General features: G+C 48.1%; 1 non-coding gene across 1 annotated transcript; it reads right to left on the bottom strand.

Annotated features, from left to right (window-relative positions):
• Positions 1–275: 275 nt before the first annotated feature.
• On the bottom strand, positions 276–347 carry TRNAC-GCA (transfer RNA cysteine (anticodon GCA)). The gene has a single exon. It is a non-coding gene; the product is annotated as a tRNA-Cys (tRNA).
• Positions 348–22,368: the final 22,021 nt, after the last annotated feature.

Here is a 22,368-nt window from a genome sequence, read left to right on the forward strand (position 1 = left end):
GCGTAAAGTGATTTCAGCGCCTGAAAATAGAAGATGTCTTTAACCAGCAGGGTGGAACTTCTCAGCAAACATCAGAAATTGTTCTGAATTTATACTTTAAATATTCATAGCTTAACAGAAAGAAAAGGCAACAGTGACCGTTAATGCAACAGTGCTTATGTGTGTCTCTAAGAAGAAAATAACATGTGAACCTAAAACTGCATTTGCAATGATCAAAATTAGCATGCTTCAGATATTTCAAATAAACAGAGTATTGCTTTTATTTCCATTAAAAAAGGGGGCACTTGGATTTGAACCAGGGACCTCTTGATCTGCAGTCAAATGCTCTACCACTGAGCTATACCCCCTGCTCCTTTAGTTCTGCTCTGTAAAGCTAAGTCATTTCCCTTGCATCAGAACTATTGCCTGACATTTGCAGAAAGTACACTATGATTCATTTGCATCACTTTAAAATTAATTGTTTCACTTACATTTCTCTAAATCCTTCAGTGATTTATGGAGTAGGGTAGACTAAAAATACAAACTACCCGATTTTACATCATTGGGAAAGAATGATGGGCTGTCCTGGCAGTGAAGTCCCCACCTACTAACCTCCTGATATCTCATCAGCCAACATACACACAAATTTGTATTTGATAATATAGCAGACAGGAACTTCCTTCCCCCCCCCCTTTTCCCTTTTTTTTTTTTAAATGACAGCTGAGATTCTCAGGCAGCTGAATTCAGTAACCAATACAACAAAAAACAAAAGTGCAAAATGTTGTACAGTAGTGAGGTGGCCTGTTTCTGTTCAGGGTTCTAGCCAGACATGCCCTCTTCCAGGATTCTCAGCACACAAACAGGAAGAGGGGGATGGAGAAGGCAAGGAGTATGTCAGCCTAAGGCTCATATATGTAATATTTATAAAGGTATTTATTTACCGTCATCTCATAAAATGTGAGGGCAGTGTACAATAATGTGTACACAATGAATCACTGATATAGTGCAGAATAATAATTAAAATGATTAAAACAATACTAGCACTTATGAAAACAGCCATATTTAACATTCCTTATTCATGGTTTTACATGATGTGAACTGAGCCATTATATACAAAATCTACACATGAATAGGTTTACTTTTCCATATGCGGCTGGCAAGCACATGGGCGCTGGCTTTTCAGTGGTGGCCCCAAAATTGTGAAATACCCAAGCATTATTAGGCAGGACCCATCCCTGGATAAACCTTGGCTTGCAGAAAATAATTGTGGCTGGGTATCTGATTGTGTGGCCAGGTCTTGGTTACTATTTTATGCTCCATTTTTAATATTGGATTGTTAGTTATTGTCAGAGACAGCCCCCAGGTCTCAGCTCACAGAAGACCAACGCTAGCCAGCAGAACTGTACAAAGTCTTTATTGAAGTTTAGTTCCCATTTTCAAACCCTAGCGTGCGTCTCTACGTCTAGACCCTAGACCAGCGAAGCCTCGTCTGAGTCTCCGCCCCCTGTACACCAGTTTAAGACTCTAGCCTTACTCCACCTTCTACGTTTCTCCTTCCTCCTCTGGGTCCTACTACCCCCCTGGGTGCCTTCCTTCCTGGACGCCTCGGAAGCGGACCCTTCGGACTCCTCCCCCTCTCTTCGCCGGGCTTTAGGACCCGGCTCCCTCTCCGGGCTGCTCATTGCGCCCCCCTCTTGTACATTTGAACTTGGCGCGCGCGCGCTGCCCCTGACCTTCCTTTTGACCGTTTCCTCGCTCTCTGATGCAGGCGTGGCTAACCCTGACTCATGTCCTTCCGCTGACGGAAAGCTGCCTGCTGCCGATGCTTGGGACTCCTCCCCCTTACTGCTCTCCGGTGGGGAAGCTGGTCCCGATTTCCAGCTGCTGCTCTCTGAGTCCCCTCTGGCCCCTCCTTCCTGGGGTGTTCCCTCTGGCAACCCCCTAGCTCTGACCACGGGAGCCCCTTTCTGTGAATCCTCTGATTCGCTGGAGAGACTTAGAGACCTCGGATGGCTATCATCGCTGACCTCTCCCTCGGATTCCTCTCCCTCGGTCTCCAATCCCCCCCTTTCCTGTCCCTCTGCTCCTGAACCCCTGACATCCATCCCCCCCTCGAAGCCCCCCCTTCCCCCCTCCCCTCCTTCCGGTGTGGGTACTGGGTGCTCCGTCGTAGCGGGGGTGCGTGCAGGATACAGTTCGTCCCCCATGTACTCGTCGACCTCGCTCTCCTCTGCCTCCATCTCTCTGTCTCCGTGCTCGAACCCCACGTTGTCCCCCAACACGTCCATGTCCGTCTCGCCCCCCTCCCCCTCTTCGGGTGGTCCCAGCCAAGGACCCCGCAGCCACTTCCTGCGCCACTGCTCCTCTGGTTGATCGTCCCACCAATACGAGTGGTCTGAGGCAGACCCTGGTGGCGAACCCACCTGGGAGCTCGGGACTGGTGCCTGTTCCTCGTCCGAGGCGAACCCCTGGAATGTGCTGGCTGAAAGAGTGGGTGTGAAGAGCCAGTCGTCGAAATACTCTGCTGGCATGGGCCTGTGCGGGAAGATGGCATGAAACTCCTCTTTGAGCAGAGGCTCCTCCAAGGCATAGTCCGGTACCCAGCTGTTGGCACTGGCCGGGGTACCCTCTCTGGCTAGGAGATATTCTACTCCCTCTTCCCCCCATCTCGAGTCTAAAATCTCTGTGACCTCGTTGATGTGCCCCCTCCTAGGCGACCCCCCCTTTCTGGGCCCTTCTCTGAGCGGGTCTGGTGCTGTGTCTGGCTCCTGAAATCTATGAGGTGCTTTGTAGGGCGTGAGCACCGATCTATGGAACACCGGATGCATTCTGGAACCTTCCGGAAGAGCCAACCGGAAGGCCACTGGATTGACCTGTGCCTGGACTTGGTAAGGTCCTAGCTGCTTATGCCCTAGCTTCTTCTTCGCTAACGATCTGGTCGGCACTGCTTGCGCTGCTAACCAGACCCAGTCTCCCACCTGTATGTCTTCCCCAACTCTTCTGTGTCTGTCAGCCTGCACCTTGTATGCGTGCTTTGCTAGTTCTAACTGCCTCCTGAGTTGTTCGTGGACTTCCTGCAACTCCGACGCTAAGGCTTCCGCTGCCTGTGGCTCCCCCTCCCCCACTCTCTCTAAACCCGGGAAGGTTCTGGGATGCCTCCCGTTGTTGGCAAAGAACGGCGTCACCCCCGTCGACACGTGCTTCGTATTGTTGTAAGCGAACTCGGCGAGTGGCAGGTAGTCCACCCATGTCGTGGGCTGCTGATTGGCGTAGCATCTCAGGTACTGCTGCATGATGGCGTTGACCCTCTCCGCTTGCCCGTTGGTCTGTGGGTGTCTCGCCGACGCCAAATTGACTTTGACGTTCAGAATGCCCATCAGCTTCTGCCAGAAGTTCGAGATGAACTGTCGCCCCCGGTCGGAGAGAATAGACCGTGGCAGACCGTGGACTTTGAACACGTGGTCTATGAACAGTTTGGCGGTCTGCTCTGCCGTGGCTACCTTCGCACACGGAATGAAGTGTGCCATCTTAGTAAACATGTCCACCACCACTAGCACTGCTGTCTTTCCCCTCGAGCTGGGCAGATCCGTGACGAAGTCCAGGGCCACCCTCTCCCACGGTTCAGACGGTGTCTGCAGCGGTTCCAGCAGTCCCGCCGGCGGTTTGTGAACTGACTTGGCCCTTTGGCAGGTGTCACATCTCGAGACATAATCCGCTACTTCCCCCGCATCTTGGGCCACCAAAAGTCTCTGGCTACGAGTTCGACAGTCTTTTCTTTGCCAAAGTGCCCGGCGGTGGGAGTGTCGTGTAGCTGCTGCAGGACCCTTGCGTGGAGGTCGTCTCCCGGCACGTAGAGTGCTCCCTTGTGGAGGAGCAACCCATCGCGTATCTGGAACTCGTCGGCCCTCGCTGTGCCCCTGTGCACCTCCTCCATCTTGGCCTGTGCGAAGGGGTCTTCCCGCAGCGCGCGACGTACGGCGTCCAGGTCCACGGTTGCCGATGCGCATGCCCACGCTTCCAGTGCGAAAATGTGCTTGGCCGCCGACGGTGCCGCCTCCTCAAGGTATTGCGGCTTTCTGGACAATGCATCCGCCATCACGTTGTTGTCGCCTGGGATGTACTCTATCTTGAAGTCGAAGTCCGCGAAGAACTCTGCCCATCTAATGTGTCTCTGGTTGAGGAACCTAGCCGTGCGCCAGTACTCCAGATTCTTGTGGTCCGTGTGGACCTGCACTGTATGTCTGGCTCCGATGAGGAAGTGCCTCCATGCCTTGAATGCTGCATGTATGGCTAGCAACTCCCTGTCCCAGATAGTGTAATTCTGCTCCGACTTGCTGAGCTTCCTCGAGTAGAAGGCGCACGGCCTCCAGTCCCCCTGCTGGTCTTGTTGCAACAGGACAGCTCCCACGGCTCTGTCTGAGGCATCTGTCTCCACCCTCATGGGTCTGCTGGGATTCACATGCAGCAGCTGCTCTTCGGACGCGAAGAGACGCTTGAGTTTCTGAAAGGACTGCTCCGCTTGCTCCGTCCAGATGAATTTCTTCTTCTTGGAGCTGAGCGTGTCGGTGATGGCCGCTGTCTGCATGGCAAATCCCTTGATGAACTTGCGGTAAAAGTTGGCAAAGCCGACAAACCGCTGGACTTCCTTCCGATTGCGTGGGCTTTTCCAGTCCAAAACTGCGCGAACCTTGGCGCTGTCCATGGTGAGCCCCTTGTCCGACAACTTGTAGCCCAGGAAATCCACCTCCGTCACGTCGAACTGGCACTTCTCCAGCTTGGCGTACAGCCTGTGCTCCTTCAGTCTCTGCAGAACTTCCCTGACATCCCTCTCGTGCGCCTCTCGCGATTCTGAAAAAATCAGGATGTCGTCCAGGAAGCATACGCACTTCTTGTAAAGGAGCCCCGCCAGCACGTGATGCATAAAGGCTTGGAAAGTGTGAGAGCCATTTTGTAATCCGAAGGGCATAACTCTGTATTCGTAGGTGCCCAGTGGCGTGAACATGGCCGTCTTCCACTCGTCGCCGTCGCGCATGCGAATCAGGTTGTACGCCCCACGTAGATCCAACTTGGTGAAAACGCGTCCTTTCCGCACCGTCGCGAGCAGGTCGTCTATCTTGGGCATGGGGAAAGCTGAGGGCTTGGTTTTCGAGTTTAAAATTCTAAAGTCCACCACCAGCCTCCGTTGGGGCGTGTCCCGCTTCTTCACAAAGAATACTGGGCTGCCTCCCACCGCTTTTGACTCCCGGATGAACCCACGCTTCAAATTATGATCTATGAACTCCCTGAGTTCCTGCAGTTCATCCTCAGACATGGAGTACAGTTTCCCAGTTGGCAGCGTCGCCCCCGGCAGGAGGTCAATCTTGCAATCATAGGGTCTGTGAGGGGGTAGCTTGTCCGCCTCCTTCTCGCAGAATACCTCCAAAAACTCCGCATACTTGAGGGGTACTGCTTGCAGCGTGCCCAACTGTAACTGCGGGTCCTCCTCTTCCCCTTCTGGGCTGGGTATAATGCAGTGTTCTGCACAGTAGGAGGAGCCAAAAGTCAGTTGGCGCTGGTACCAAGCCAATGCTGGGCTGTGCCTGTGCAGCCAACTCATGCCTAATACTACAGGCGTGTCCGACAGTTGGGTGACATTGAAGCTGATGACCTCCCGGTGATTCCCAATTTGCATCACCATCGGCGGCGTCTGCTGCACCACCTGCCCCCCTAGCAGTTCCCTGCCATCCACCGTGACAACCCTCAGGGGCAGCGTGGCTGGCAGTAACGCTACGTTGTGTTGTTGAATGAACTCCAGTCCTATAAAGTCTGCATTACTGCCAGAGTCAATTGTAATAGGCACTTCTAAGGTGAGTCCATTGGGCAGCTGGAGCGATGCGGTGAGCTGCACCACTGGTTTGGGCGGGAGGGGGTCTGTGGGCTGTAAAATCTCTGGGGACTTCTTCACTGACTCGTCTGGCTGGGCCCCAGTGCCTCCGTTTCCAGCCAGACTTGGTCGTTTCCCTGCTGTGTTTCTCTCTGCTGAGTTGTTTCCAATACTGTCACTGAAGCTGCAGTGTGCTTGTGGATCCTCTGGGGACACTCTTTCGCCATGTGCTCTTCACTCTCACATATATAGCACTTCCTGTTCCTTCTAGGCAGCTTCGGTTTTACTGCTCCCGGTGTTAAGGCTCTGGTAGCTGAGTGAGCCCTAGCACCGCCAATCTCCATCTGCTCGTCGCCCCCTCCCTGTGGAGGCGTGGACTGCGCACGCGCTGCCTCTCTAGGCAAGAAGGAGGGCACTCTCGCTGATGTGCGTCCCCAACGCCCTTCTTCTTTGCTCCATGGGCGTTCCTCCTGCCTCACCCCAATCGACAGCGCTCTTTCAACCACTTGCTGAGTGGTTGTGGGTCTCTCTCCCCGTGCCATCTCATCCTTGATTTGTGGGTTCAATCCCTCCAAAAAAAGGTCTCTAACTGGCGGAGAATCCTTATCCCAATTCAGCGCGTTGACCAATGCAAAAAACCGGGAATGATACTGCCTTACGCTGGCTTTCCCTTGTCTTAGCCCAAATATGTCTTTCCGGGCAATGTCAATGTCTATGTTGGATAAGAAACAGGAGTCCATTGCTTTAATGAATGCATCTGCGCTTTGGAGCGCTGGATCATTATCCCTCCACAGATTGCGCAGCCATGCTTTCGCGTCCCCATGCAGATGAGACAAAATAAACCCCACTTTCTCCCGCTCATCTCTAAAGTCTCTATCCAGCAGCTGCAGCGCAAACAGCACATCTGCTCGGAAATTGGGGTACTGCTGCAAATTCCCATCAAAATGAGATACAATGCTGCCTCCTCTCTTCCCCAGCCCAATTCCCTCGGATCTGGGTCCCGGTAGCCCCTGCTTCACAAGCCCTTCCAACCTGGCTTGAAGATCTCTGCAGGCAGCTGCCGCTTCTTCCTCTCTCTTCCTGGATGCGATTATTTCAGCGCTGAGTTGTGTCACCGCTTCTTCCAGGGAAGCTATTTTCTGTTCTGTAGTCATCTCGCCTGACTCTTGTGAGCTCGCAAGGCACCAGTCTTCTGCCCTCCCTGCCTCGCTCCCGCAGCGATGCTTGAGGCGAAGAAAACCGATGAAACTGTGAGACGAGGCTTACTGTCAGAGACGGCCCCCAGGTCTCAGCTCACAGAAGACCAACGCTAGCCAGCAGAACTGTACAAAGTCTTTATTGAAGTTTAGTTCCCATTTTCAAACCCTAGCGTGCGTCTCTACGTCTAGACCCTAGACCAGCGAAGCCTCGTCTGAGTCTCCGCCCCCTGTACACCAGTTTAAGACTCTAGCCTTACTCCACCTTCTACGTTTCTCCTTCCTCCTCTGGGTCCTACTACCCCCCTGGGTGCCTTCCTTCCTGGACGCCTCGGAAGCGGACCCTTCGGACTCCTCCCCCTCTCTTCGCCGGGCTTTAGGACCCGGCTCCCTCTCCGGGCTGCTCATTGCGCCCCCCTCTTGTACATTTGAACTTGGCGCGCGCGCGCTGCCCCTGACCTTCCTTTTGACCGTTTCCTCGCTCTCTGATGCAGGCGTGGCTAACCCTGACTCATGTCCTTCCGCTGACGGAAAGCTGCCTGCTGCCGATGCTTGGGACTCCTCCCCCTTACTGCTCTCCGGTGGGGAAGCTGGTCCCGATTTCCAGCTGCTGCTCTCTGAGTCCCCTCTGGCCCCTCCTTCCTGGGGTGTTCCCTCTGGCAACCCCCTAGCTCTGACCACGGGAGCCCCTTTCTGTGAATCCTCTGATTCGCTGGAGAGACTTAGAGACCTCGGATGGCTATCATCGCTGACCTCTCCCTCGGATTCCTCTCCCTCGGTCTCCAATTCCCCCCCTTTCCTGTCCCTCTGCTCCTGAACCCCTGACAGTTATAATAATATAGGATTGCATTATGAAATTGTTTTCCTACAAGTTTTTTTAAAATCTATGGTATTTTATGTGAAATGTCAAGGGAGGTATAGGAATTTATTAAATAAATAAACTTGTATAGTCTAGATAATGAATATATTCATACCTACTCTGTGCATATATAAAGGCTTAAACAATTGAGTTTTAGAATACTATATGTCACTGCAGCATAATCTAGCACTCAGCCGGAATGAGAACACAAGAATACTCAGCCCTCCAGTTAAAATCTGACACTTGCATAACCATTTGTACAGCTGCACTACATCAAAATTTACAACTCCCTCCACATGTGTAGCACAGTCAGCTGTGACAAATTATAATATGACACAATTCCACTCCCCCCCAAAAGGGCTGATTCTGATTTGAAATCAGCTAAGTCAAACAGCTTTGAAATTTATGAGACTGGCTTGTTCCAAGATTAGACAGGAGCCGCTAAAAAAGCAAATCTTGGGGTGGGGAAGATGTTTATGCTAGCTAATTAAAATGAGGAATAGCAACAAAAGTGAAGCAGGGTGTATTGTATAGTACTGAATTTGTGACCATTGCAAGGCTAGACAAGGAAGCCAATAGCTATACTTGATGAGCAAACATTTTAACGAGAACAGATGAATAAATAATGAGGAACAGCCCTGAGTGTTGATTTTTAAGGAGTCAACATTATTTTTGTTTGTGATGTGTTCCCTTCAATACTTGACACAATACATAGGTACAGCACCAGATTAACCCCTTGATATCTTCATTAGGCTGGGAAGGATGTAGAGAATGGCGATCTCTCTTTCATATGTGGTGGAGTCACAAACGTGGAAAACTCCTGGGTTTTTGCCACACTATCTGACATCAGTGATCCAGGCCTTGCTCTACTATCGCTTGGAGGTGATCTAAATCCCTAAATGACTAGTAGCTTTGCTTCTTGCAACAGTATGTTCTGAGATTGTATTATGCTGAAAGACTCGGGCAGGCTTTTCAATTATGACAGAATCTGGTCAATTGTGCTTTCTGAGCATCTTACCTATCATGATAGAATTATCTGAGGCACCTCAAAAAGGGATAATTTTTGAAGTGGTTGGGTTCCCTTTCCTAAGTTATGTGAGAAAGCAGGCATAACTAAATCCTCTGGTCACTCAGTTTTCACTTTCGAGAGCTCTGATTCTTCCAAGAAATAACACCACACAGAATAATGTGTTGTAATCTTTCTTGAATGGGACAACACTTTTTCTTCTTACTTTGTTTCAAGCTTTGAGGTATTCTACTCCGGTTTTGTGGTTGCATGCATTATTGTTCTAGTCTGATGTGTACGGTATTTTTACATTGTTTTTATTTCCATAACATCTGTCTTTGTAAGACTTATACTTGCAATTGAAAATCCAACAAAAACTATTTGAATGGATGAGTGAATGAATGAATAGGTACAGTAGTGTGAGGGAAAAGCTCATAGTACTGGGATAAAAAGTGCACAAAAGCTTCTTACAATTATATTGATGACTGAGGTGCCCTACCATGGAATATGGGAAGAAAACATCCCAATACAAAAGTAGGTTATTATTTTTCTAAGTCCCACCTCACAAAGGTGTGTTTCCCTCTCATCTCTCTAAACAAAAAGTTCCGTTTAAAAAACACCACTGGCTAATAAAAGGAGTTGCTTCTGATTGTGTAAGTCTAGATTTTGTGCAAGGGAACCTGGCTTTGTGCAGCTACTAAGGCCGTTGCTTAAGGAACTTGTTCTTTTGGTGCCTGGAGCTTTGAGGCATGTTTGAGTAAGAGGCCACATGCTTCTTTAGTTTTAGGGAGTTTTCCCAGTCTGGATTTGTGGTTACCAGTGAGACAGGTTATAAGTGCACCTTCTATGGTTTGTTATCCCTCAAGCAGAAAACGAAACAGCCTTCAACATGGTAGTAGTAGATCCTAAGAAATCCAAATCAAATTTTGCCATACCACTAGAGCTTGGGGCTGGGAAATTGCTACGACTCCCATCATCCCTGACCATTGGCCATGCTTGCTGGTGCCAATGGGAGTTGTAGTTCAGCAACATTTGGAGGGTAGTGGGTCCGACACACATTTTACACCTTGGGAGTTCCATAGTCTCTTGCCTCTTCCATCTTATGCAGGAGACCCAAGGACCAACGCCTCAAGGCCTCTCTCTCTAGCACACAGAACTCTCACCAGGCCACCCCTCATTGAGCTTCCTTGAGTGTTCTTTGTCTGGCTGGAGCGTCCTGAACTGTAATGATGCCTCTTATTGGCCAGGATGGAGAACTGGGTATGTTTGAGTGTATAGGTGTACAAAGCTCCGACTTCTGTGCAGATGGAATGCAGCCTGATGTACAATGGTAAGAGTCACATATGTTGCATCCCTGACCATTGACCATGTTGGCTGGTGCTAACGAAGGGGAGCCTAGCAGCATTTGTTGGGCCACAGATTCCTCATGCCTTCTGTAGAATTGAAGCATCAGGCATAGCTTAAACAAGGGCTCCCTGGCTGCCAGTTATAATCCAGACAGAGGCACAGTAATGATGAATTGATATCTCTAATTTTCCATTTATTTGGTTTCATTGCTTAGAGAAGCTACACTTCCTGTTTGCCACATGATTATAATTTCTGATCAACTGCCGCATGAATGGAATTGAGCCTTGGAAAGACGACTCTGAACAATGTCAAACTGGCATGTTAGACAGCTGCAACCAGAGGGCTTCAGATAAATGTTTTGACTCAAGAACAATTCAATTACTCATCCGGTGGTGATGGGAACTAAATTTGGCTAATGGCTTGTGATCTGATTTTAACCCTTCCAGCACTGCTTCCTCTTGTTATAAAGGCTATTATAAAGGCACGAAGGCACCAAGCACTGGAGGATAAATCATGATGCTCTGTTAAGGGTTAACAGGCTCCAAACAATACACAAGCCTCCTGCATTTCATCTGCTGCTTTACTGTAAAAACAAAGGCAATATTTGCAAAGAGATTTACCGTAGCTCTTTAAAATTTTATGATTGCCAATGCAGTCTCGAAGATGCAATCCCAGGATGAACACAGATCAGCTAGGTAGGGGGCTGTTCTTGGCATTTAATATCCTGACCTTTAGCTATCATAATGGTACAAGATGAAAGAAAAACTGTACCAGCATCACAGACTGGCAGGTTTTACCTAATTGTTGTCTCACTTCACACGCACTCTCTTTCCCCTCACCCCCACCGTGAAACCAGCCACTCAGAAATACCCCGGGCTGCAATCATGCTGCAATCTAAAGACAACCCCCCCCCCCCATTTTGTTCTCCAGCCACTGAGAGAGCTTTTCACCACCAATTAATTTCACTGGCTGACATTAAGGGTTGGCTGTCATTAAGGAAAGCAAAACAACAACGCAAACAAATGCCTAACCCTCTTTAACAGACTCTGGAAATCTTTAAGATTTCTTTCTCTATTAAATTTGTACCCCACCCTGTCCCAAAGGAGCCTTCTTACTGGGGCGTAGCTAGCTGCTCCAGCACCCAGAGCGGAGGGGGTGGGGCGATCCGTCCAGAGGGTGCTGCGGTGAGCTGCCCACGGAGTCTGCCTGGTGGACGCAAGCCCCACGCTGCTGTTTCAGGCAGCGTGGGGCCCCGAGCCACTTCATCACTCCCAGGCCAGGCCCTACAGTAAGTGCTGTCCGCCCCCCACATTGTGCCATTTTGTCACCCCCCCCCCAGGGATAACACCCTGGGCAAGGCGCAACCCCTGCACCCCCCCTTCCTATGCCCCTGCCTCTTATGTCTTTCTGTTAGACTTTTGGTGTCCTCCATTCCTTAGCTGGTAGAGTGCTCAAGTCAGGCATTTAGTTCCCATTGGGAAACCGACCAGTGGGGACCTAAATAGGCCAGATCAGAAGAGCTACTTTTGATGCTTCCAAAGGCTTGGGACCCAGTAAGACTTGGAGCCTTTTCCCTTCAGCAAACCAAATAACTCTCTGTGGTTTACAAAAATTCATTGACAGTACTGTACAACACCTTCGAATACTTAGTTTTAAATGATATGTACAGTGCCAAAATAAGAATGACATACACAACTCAGTATCTCAAAGCCAAACAGGCCAAATATTCCTGCAATAGAGAGCCAGTGTGGTGTAGTGGTTCAGAGCGATAGACTCGTAATCTGGGGAACCAGGTTCGTGTCTCCGCTCCTCCACATGCAGCTGCTGGGTGACCTTGGGCTAGTCACACTTCTCTGAAGTCTCTCAGCCCCACTCACCTCACAGAGTGTTTGTTGTGGGGGAGGAAGGGAAAGGAGAATGTTAACCGCTTTGAGACTCCTTCGGGTAGTGATAAAGTGGGGTATCAAATTCAAATCCAAACTCTTCTGCAATAAATCCAAGAGAATAACTCTCTATTTGTATACTTGTTGCTGGTGCAATTCTGATGGAACTCCAACAATGAGGTAACAGGATTTCAATCTCTGATGCGTGACTCTTCTTCTGGTTGGTCCAAACAGGAACTATGGAATGGCAAGTAAATGCTCAACCAAAAAGGTCAGTTCCAACCTCGAAAAGGCACTTTGCTGTCGGCCTTTTCAAAAAAGAGCAACCTGGGAAGGTAGCCGATCTAGGAGAAGGAAAACTCTAACCCTAAACCTCCACTGCCTTGTGGGATATCTTCAAGAGAAGAAAAGGCTAAGCAGTAAAGCCTACATAAATCCAGAGTGGAGTCCCTAAGATGGTTGCATGGCACCTCACACGCCTCCTTCTGACAACTGCTAAGCCAAGCTGGCGCCAAACATATTGCTCTGCTTTCCTTTGGACCACATCAGCGAGGCTGAGAGGAGGGTCTTGCCATCTAGGCAGCCCAGGACCAACATACACAGTACCCAGTTTTGTGACCTGGAAAGGTGACTTCGGTGCAGCTAATGCAGCCGTTTGACTTCATTCCCAGAGGTGCATTCCATTGTCTCTCAAGACAGATGGATGCCAACAGTGCAATATTAGATAGAGATGACAGATAGATGATAGATAGATAGATGATAGATGATAGATAGATAGATAGATAGATAGATAGATAGATAGATAGATATAGATACCGTATTTTTCTTTCTATAACACTCACATTTTTTCTCCTAAAAAGTAAGGGGAAATGTCTGTGCGTGTTATTGAGCGAATGTGTGGTCCCTGGAGCAGACTGGTCCGAGTGCAGAGGCAAAAATCAGGCAAAAATCAGATCCTGCGTCACGGAGGAGGGAAAGCTGTAGAGGAGGCTGCTGCTTTCCTGCATTCTGCCTCAGGGTCACCCCAAATTCACCATCAGATCACATAGCATGTCCATGGCTACAGCCTGCACCAAAAAAATCACGCACCCACTGTTGCCTGGGGCCACAATGGTGCAAAAACATGGTTACAAAGCACAGATCCACATGGATTCTCAGGATTTTTGCATTGGGCTACCCCAAACTCACCGTCAAATCACATGTCTGTGGCCACAGCATGAAGCACAAAAATCATACATCCACTGTTTCATTCAGAATTTTTTTCTTGTTTTCCTCCTCTAAAAACTATGTGCGTGTTATGGTCAGGTGCGTGTTATAGAGCGAAAAATACGGTAGATAGCTAGATAACCCCTGGTCTGATCCCAATCACCACAGGATGGGAAGAACCAACTCTTGAAGTCTGATCACTCACTCCCAGGGTTTTGGTGGTGGTGGTAAATCTCTGTGCCCATAATCCACACAACGAGAAAGTAATATCTAAATGCCATTGCTGTATGTGTTAGTCAAAACTGAAGCATTTGTAGACCACTGCCAAAGAGTGTATGAGTAAGCGACTCATGCCCTTTGTAAATTGCCCTGGGAATGATCAATAAGGATGAATGACAGTTTGAAAATGTTTCTAATAAATAAATAAATAGTCATGAGAAACACTGGCCCTGGCTTTTTGCAGCCACCACAAGCAGCGAGCAATGGACAATGGACCCTTAATGAGAGATGGAAATGCTTATAATTCTCATCCCTCGAGGTACATACAGCTTCCAGCTACATTCTAGGCAGCCTGGAAAAAAGACATTCAGGCCTCCGTTTAATAAACCTGAAATGCTGCCATTTGTTAATGGCTACCATTATAGACAGAACTCCAGAAAAAGGGGCATGAGCTACATTGACTGTATACATGTTACTGCAACAGCCAGATTCATATCATACTTGCATCACTGAGCAGTCAGTATTTTTTATCTTTCTGCCCTGTCCTGGCTGTGGCTCTCCAAGGTCTGGGATAGAGACATCTCCAGCTGTGCTTCCAGAGTCAGTCCCATCATTAGGCAGAATGAAGCAACTGCCTCAGTCGGCAAATGTTCATTGGCTGGATATATCCTGACACCCCGGCTGCACTTTTCTGTTGAAGGGCAGAGCTGTGTTATGGGAGAGCAGGGCACACAGCCTGCCCTGCTCTCCCATTATTCATCTGCTGCCATCAGGCGTGAAAGAGGACACTATCCTGTTATCTAGTATTCAACAGTATGTAACTGCAGGCCTGGTCAATTTCTGTAGATGGAACACTGGGGTTCACCATACATTTTTATACCTCTTAAGAGAGTTTTGTGTTTAAGTACGTAATCTACATAAATATTTCTAAATTACTTTTTTAAAATAAATAAATAACTGGAGTTGGTAGGATTCATCCTGTGTGTCCTTTCATTTGGAAAACAATGTATTTCACCATGGGCGAATGCGCAATCCTGCATATTTTTTCCAGAACCATTGTAAACTCTTTTCATTCCAAATAGTTTCTAGAGACACAGCAAGAAGGGCTAAACTAGTGAAGAAGGGGGAAAGATTAGGATGAAATGTTAACTTTTGAATGTTTTAAGGATACGCTCTGAGAGATGGAGAAAGGGCTAAAAATCTAAATATAGCATAATAACTGTTGGCTGGGATATTGATGTTTGGGACGTGTAAATTTCATGCTCCTGACAGGCAGAGAATGTTCTCTGCCATTTTCCATATGCTTCTTTTATCTTTTACTCCCAGTCTTTTCTAATCAATGGAAGATTAAAGTACCATTTTGAAAGATGTGAACATCTTAAAATGCTCAGTGCTTGTACTTAGAACAAAGAGTAACCTTCAACCAGTTCTTTCACAAAGTATGTTTTGTTTACTACTTGCAAATTTTCCAGCACCGGAAAGCAAACCCAGAGGTGTGCCTAGGGTCCCTTGCGCCTTTGGCAAGAAGCTGTGTATCAGCACCCCTCCAAAAAGGAAGAAATCAATTTTCTGCAATAGCCACATTAGAAAGGTACTCAAAACATCTAGATTGAAAGCAAGTTGAGTGAAACATACTCGGAGTCAAGAGTGGATTTCATGCTCTTTATTCAGCTCATAGTGGTGAGGAGGAATGGAAGTTCTCCCAGAATGTCTGCTTTATATACATTATTTACACAATGGGCCCCACGTGATTGGCTAATTCCAGGATTCTCCTGTAGGCCAATCAGGTTGCGGATTCACTTCCACATGGAGCTGGATTGAGGGGCTCCTGTGGACCAATCAGACTGCTGCATTCTGAATCCTATTGTTCTAGGACCAATCAGACTGCTGCCTTTTGGAGCCTATTCAACTCAGTATATAACATTGAGGAAGAGCAAAAAAATTCATGCAGCTTTGTGTTGTGGTGTAAGAAGGATGGGAAGCTTCTCCCGCATTTGATCTCACCACTGTAGCAGCATTGTGATGGCAGACACATATGCCTCATGCACTCCATAGTCTTATAAGCGATTTTGGGGGGGGGGCTGCACCCCCAGCAGGGGCTGGTTTCCGCCAACCCCTAGGCATGCCTCTGAGTAAACCAGTTAGCCTTTGCAATTCACAAAACTTGGGCAAGGATACCATTTGAAAGTTCACAAAACTGTTGGCGACAGATAATTTGCACAATCAGGACGGCGGATGATCGCCTGGGTTAAATAAGCAGCCAAATTAGCATACAGTGGTACCTCGGGTTACATACATTTCAGGTTACATACACTTCAGGTTACAGACTCTGCTAACCCAGAAATAGTACCTCAGGTTAAGAACTTTGCTTCAGGATAAGAACAGAAATCGCGCAGCGGTGGCGCAGCAGCAGGAGGTGCTTCAGGTGGTGCTTCAGGTTAAGAACAGACCTCCGGAACGAATTAAGTACATAACCAGAGGTACACTGTATTGAAACCTGAGGTGGTAGAGTGGACTTTACCACTTCCCTATATTTAAACAAATCAAAACAAACCGTTGTACAAATAAAACAACAAGCATCTCAGAGCAAAAGTGTTAGTCCAGCCCTCTCCTTGCTTACAAATAAGGTTTTTACCTAAGGGAGGATTAACAATGTGATTCTGATCCATGTACACAATGCACTTTTTCTGTGCCAATAAAGGAGATTGATTGATTAACAATGTGCTGCAGAATAAAGTGGCACATGCTATCACCTCCTATTAAGATCAAGCCTCAATTTCAACCTTCTTAATTAATGTTGCTGTTGCTTCAAGCATAGGCCATAAGAGCTACTACTCTATGAGCATAAGGAGCCTCCTGCATCAGACCAAGGGCATATCTAATTCAGCACACTGTTTCCCACAGTAGTGAATCTATGGGAAGCTCACCAGCAGAACATGTGCGCAATGGCTTGCACCCACTGCTGTTCCCCACTTACTGGTACTCAAAGGAGCGGGGCCTCTGATCCTGGAAGCGTGGTCCTGACCTTCCTATACCAAACTAAGCTTGAGCTGTCATCATTTTCATAGCACACTTTGGACAGGGACAAATGACAAAATCAAACAGCCACGATTCAATTATAAAGCACTTCAAATTCACCTGGTAGATTTAGCCACACAGCTCTTTAATCACCAGACACATTCATGGCATGTTAATAGCAGGGGTGAAATTAATCAAGTGAGCTTTTCCCTAATGGACTCTTGTGGGACAGAATTGGAGACAGGCCAAATCACATGGAGGAGAGGGAAATCACCAATGACATCAAGCTGCTATTCCCCCTCCCCACAAACTTCCCAACTTTGCTTCTTGTGTCTCTCCCCCCCCCCCCCATTTACTGCCTGTTAATGCAAAGCACAAGACTAGCAGTGGCTGAAAACCTATCAGTAATGCTTTTCGAAACCAGTTTACATTGAACACAACTCTGCCAACTAATTTATATATCTCTACAGTGGAGGGGCCTACACACAAACCCCTCCACAGGTTGAAATAACATGTGGATGAATCTCTGGGGCCACAAAGTCTAGTTCTACCTGCCAGTGTTGGGGTGCTACACTGATGTGTGTGAAGGGATGTGTGTGGGCAGAGCTCTTCCATTATTAACAGTGAACATTCCCAAAATGGCATCTGTGAGCACACAGACATCCGGAAATTTGTTCTGCCAGTGATTTCCTTCTACATTCTACACAGGAGAAAGAAGCCAGTCTACGCCAGATAAAAAATAGCTGTAAATCTGACCTCAGAACTGGCAATATATTCATTAAAAAAAAAAAAGCAGGGAACATTTCAGTCTCCCAGCATACTCTGTCACTGGACCAGTGTGAGGGCCAGATTGTGGGGACTATATCCAAGGCCCATGCAGTCAGGGCCCCCAAATGAGGCGGCAACAGTGGCAGATTGTGAAGCAGTAGGAAGTGAAGTGTTGTGCCGCCATTCAAATTGAAAGCATTTCCCCAGAGTTATGAGAAGTACGGCAAGCGGAATAGTCACATGTGTGTGGTGGTGTGGAATCACAGAGCCACCCTCCTGACAGTGTCATCAGTGCTGCTTGCCTGGACAGGGCTGGGGCAAGGCAGTGGCAAGACTGGGGTCATGTGGGTTCACTGGCAGGATCAGATTAATTAGAGCGGTGGACTTGTGTGGCCTAGCCATGCTGCTGACCTGCCCCAGCCCCGTCTAGGTAAGCAGTGGCAATGCCAGAAGGGCAATTCTACCCCAACATATGTGTCAGGGAACTGACATCGGAGCTAGAGGCGGAGGGAAGGCTCTTAAATGATGCTGGAGAAGGACCCAGCAGGGAGAGAGGCAGCTCAGCAGAGGGGGAAGCAAATCAGCGCAACACCAGGGATAAAGGGGGGCAGATGGGGGAATCGGTGAGAGGGCTCCAGGACTCTTCACTGGACACCAGCGGGGAGAGCACAGGTCCTCCGCTACCCACGCCCTCCCTGCACATAAGGCTCCCGCGCAGTGAGAGGAGGAGGAGACTGGGCGTCAAACAACTTTTATGTTGGAAAAGGTTTAGGAAACGCCCACTGACGGATTCTGCTAGCGACTGAGGCAGCCACGAAGAGAAGGGCTGTCCAGACAGAAAGGTTTAACAAGGCAATTTGGCCTGGAGAGGCGGCAGCTTACGCACGAGCAATCCCATACTCATTACAATATGCAATGCTACTGAAGCTGAACACAGGCATCACAGATGGGCCCCCTCACACAGGGACCCCAGCAGCACCTCTGCACAGACTTCAAGAAAGGTGTTCTCAAAACAAAGGAACTTCAAAAGCTGAATTATAGTTTATCAAAAGGTTCGGTTTACTGCCTGTGGCAGGAATTGGGATAACTGTTTATTATCACACTACCTTACCTTACCAACAAAGGTCTGTATAGTTAAAGCCATGGTTTTCCCAGTAGTGATGTATGGAAGTGAAAGCTGGACCATAAAGAAGGCTGATCACCGAAGAATTGATGCTTTTGAATTATGGTGCTGGAGGAGACTCTTGAGAGTCCCATGGACTGCAAGAAGATCAAACCTATCCATTCTGAAGGAAATCAGTCCTGAGTGCTCACTGGAAGGACAGATCCTGAAGCTGAGGCTCCAATACTTTGGCCACCTCATGAGAAGAGAAGACTCCCTGGAAAAGACCCTGATGTTGGGAAAGATGGAGGGCACAAGGAGAAGGGGATGACAGGGGACAAGATGGTTGGACAGTGTTCTTGAAGCTACAAACATGAGTCTGACCAAACTGTGGGAGGCAGTGAAAGACAGAGGTGCCTGGCATGCTCTGGTCCATGGGGTCACGAAGAGTCGGATACGACTAAACGACTAAACAACAACAAATCACACTACATGTGTTAATTCGCTTGCCAATTATCTCCAGTAGTACTTTCTAAATGGCCACTGTTGGTAACTGTTGTTTACTGTAATTAACTTCTCTCTAACCTCACTGTCTGTTCACACACAGAGAGAGACACAAAGCATATGTGTCATGGACTGGCTGGAAGCAGAGAAGTGGTGGGAGGCACCAGCTGAGAACCCCCAAGGAGAAAAGACTCAGAGTCCATGGATTGGTGGCTGGACAGTGCTGAGTGGTCAGAGGGAGTAGAGAAGAGGGAGGAGGAGGTGTTGGAAACTAAAGAGGCAAAAAGGTTTGGTGAGCAGGAAGAGGCTGTGGAAGAGAGCAATCCGGAATCAGAGGCAGAAACTGAGGCTGGAGAGGAGTGGGGCCAAGAGACGGAGATGAGACAGGCTGCTGAGGAAGCTAAGGAGTCTCCCGCTCCTGCTATGACCAGCTCTCCTGCCCCTCCCCTTTTCTCGCAGAACCCACAGAGGTATGAAGAGGGTAGAGCAAAGACAGGCAAGATGAAGGAGTCTTAGATTGCTAGGGAAGGAACCAGAGGAGGAGGAGACTTAAGAGCAGTGTCATTGAGTTGTGCCCAACATTGGGGGGGGGGGGCTATTGCACATGCATGACATCACACGCACGATACCCACTCCCTGACCTGGCCACACCGACTTGGCCTGACATCTCCCACCCACTCACTGCCAAATGCCTTACCTTTTTGAAAGAGATACGTGGGGTGAACACGCTTCACCCTGTGCACCCCTGGTGATCCTCAAAAGGAGGCAGCAAGGCAAAGCATATTTGGCTTGGTGCGTCCTTTTAAGGATTGAATTGGATTTGGGGGACAGCCCCTGACCCCCACACCCCCCGTGGATGGCACCTCTGACTTAAGAGAGCTGTCAGGAAGCAGAAACCTTCAGTCCTCACAGCTGCCTCATTGGGGCAAGACCTACTGGGAAGAGTTGCTGTGTCACTAGGCCTGAGTTGTTTTGTTTCTTTGAATAAAGAGTTAACTTCGCTTGCACCTTGCTGGCCTGCCCCTGATACCCACCCTAACAATATGCCGCAGTAAAAATGGTAGTCTTTAAAATGCCCCAAGTCTCTTGGCTGCTTTTGCTGCAATATGCAGAAACCCTTCTTCCATACATGTACGTGCTCTGCCAGTTGTAATGATGAGCACTTTGCTGTGAGATTTTTATGATAAAGCAAAGGGAGAATTGGTGTCACTGAAAATCTTCCAGTTTAGGAAGGCTACACCTCTGTATGCTCTCCTCCCTTCCTCTTCTGTCTGCATCTCTCTCTCTCTCTCTCTCTCTCTCTCTCTCTCTCTCTCTCTCTCTCTCTCACACACACACACACACACACACACACACACACCCCCACACACCCTTTCCCCTTTCACTCATAAAAATCCATTACTGGTTCTTCCCCAGAGTAAACAAAAACCATCCAACAAAAGTGATACAGTGAAGATCAAGAAAACACATGCTAAGTATTTGGGTAATGTATGGAATGCTAGGTCACCCAAATTTGCTGACAAGTAGACTAATTTCCCGGTAGTGCCTCTAATCCATAGAACTGGGATGCACCACAGCGAAAACCACAGACCACACCTATGCAAGAATTTTGTACTAATTCATTCTGGCTTTCGTGCTGAAGTTTCATTTGAAGAGTCTGCTGTTAATAGTTAAAAGAGATTTTCTTGCTTGCTGAGTTATAGATAAAGAGGCATTTGGTGAAATAAAAATCCGGGAGGGGATCTTTCTAGTTTCCAAAACAAGCATTTGGAAACAACAAGACCAGATCAGTTTTTAAAAGAAACAAAAGATACAGCTCAGTGCGAGAATTGTATTTTGCTCTATTTTGTTTTGAGAATATCATTAGGCATTCTGGGAATGGCAGGTGGCCAAAAAAGCACTCAGTGGAGCTTTTCATCCCCTCTGTTCCCCGTGTGTGTGTGTGTGTGTGTGTGTGTGTTTGCAGTTATAGTCCTTAGGGAGAATACTAGGAGGCCAGAATGCTTTATCAACCATTTGTACTATTTATTTCCCTGCCCCTGCTCTCAGTTTTCAAATCATGCTTGTATTAAGCTGGTAGTTTAACTAGATTTATTTTGAAGATTCAGTTTGAAAATCACCCGCTCTCAGCCATTACAAATGTACTAAAGCAACTATGTTTGCACCTGATGAACCCGCGAGTTCTGAATCATAGACCAAGAGTGATTCCAGCCACAAAGCTGAACCTGTGCACGTAACAATAAGGCTGACCATTTTTATATAGTGCTTCCAAATGTTTGAAACATCGTACATATGTTATCTTGCCATTTTTACAAACCCTCCCCCCCCCGTAAGGTGGGTCGATATTATCATTCATCAGCTGCAAGCTGAGGCTAAGATCAAATTAAAAATTGTTACTTTATTCCTTTCATAAAAGTTATGCACCGTATGGTTGTTAAACACCTCAAAGCAGTTTACTAACTAACTAACTAACTAACTAACTAACTAACTAAAAAATACAACCCTACTTTAAAACATAGGTAAAGGTAAAGGTACCCCTGCCCGTACGGGCCAGTCTTGCCAGACTCTAGGGTTGTGCGCCCATCTCACTCTATAGGCCGGGGGCCAGCGCTGTCCGCAGACACTTCCGGGTCACGTGGCCAGCGTGACAAGCTGCATCTGGCGAGCCAGCGCAGCACACGGAACGCCGTTTACCTTCCCGCTGGTAAGCGGTCCCTATTTATCTACTTGCACCCGGGGGTGCTTTCGAACTGCTAGGTTGGCAGGCGCTGGGACCGAGCAACGGGAGCGCACCCCGCCGCGGGGATTCGAACCGCCGACCTTTCGATCAGCAAGTCCTAGGCGCTGAGGCTTTAACCCACAGCGCCACCCGCGTCCCTACTTTAAAAGATACATAAGTTCAAATAGTAAGGCAGATTAAAGTTACCTCAACTTTCAAACTTTCTTTAGCTCAGTCAGTAGAGCATGAGACTCGTAATCTCAAGGTCATGTGTTTGAGTCCCACTGGGCAAAAAAGTCCTGCAACTCTACAATTATATAAGCATCTGGGTAGGCTTGTCTAAACAGGAATGTTTTTAACAGGCGCCAAAATAGTACAATGAAAGCTTGATCTCCATAGGCAGGGAGTTCCAAAGTGCAGGGGCTGCCACACTAAACAACGGAATTCTTACAAATGTGGAACAGGTATGATGTGGCAGTTGTAGTGGGATTCTTTTTATCAGTGCTTTTTTCTGTGGGTACGCAGGGGTATGCATACCCCTAAACCAGGCAAAGGCAAACTTGGCCCTCCAGATGTTTTGGGACTACAACTCCCATCATCTAACAGGACCAGTGGTCAGGGATGATGGGAGCTGAAGTCCCAAAACATCTGGAGGGCCAAGTTTGCCTATGCCTGCCTAACCCTAACCCTAACCATTTT

Source organism: Podarcis muralis, chromosome 11 (genome assembly GCF_964188315.1).
Source record: "Podarcis muralis chromosome 11, rPodMur119.hap1.1, whole genome shotgun sequence".
NCBI classification, from domain to species: Eukaryota; Metazoa; Chordata; class Lepidosauria; order Squamata; family Lacertidae; genus Podarcis; species Podarcis muralis.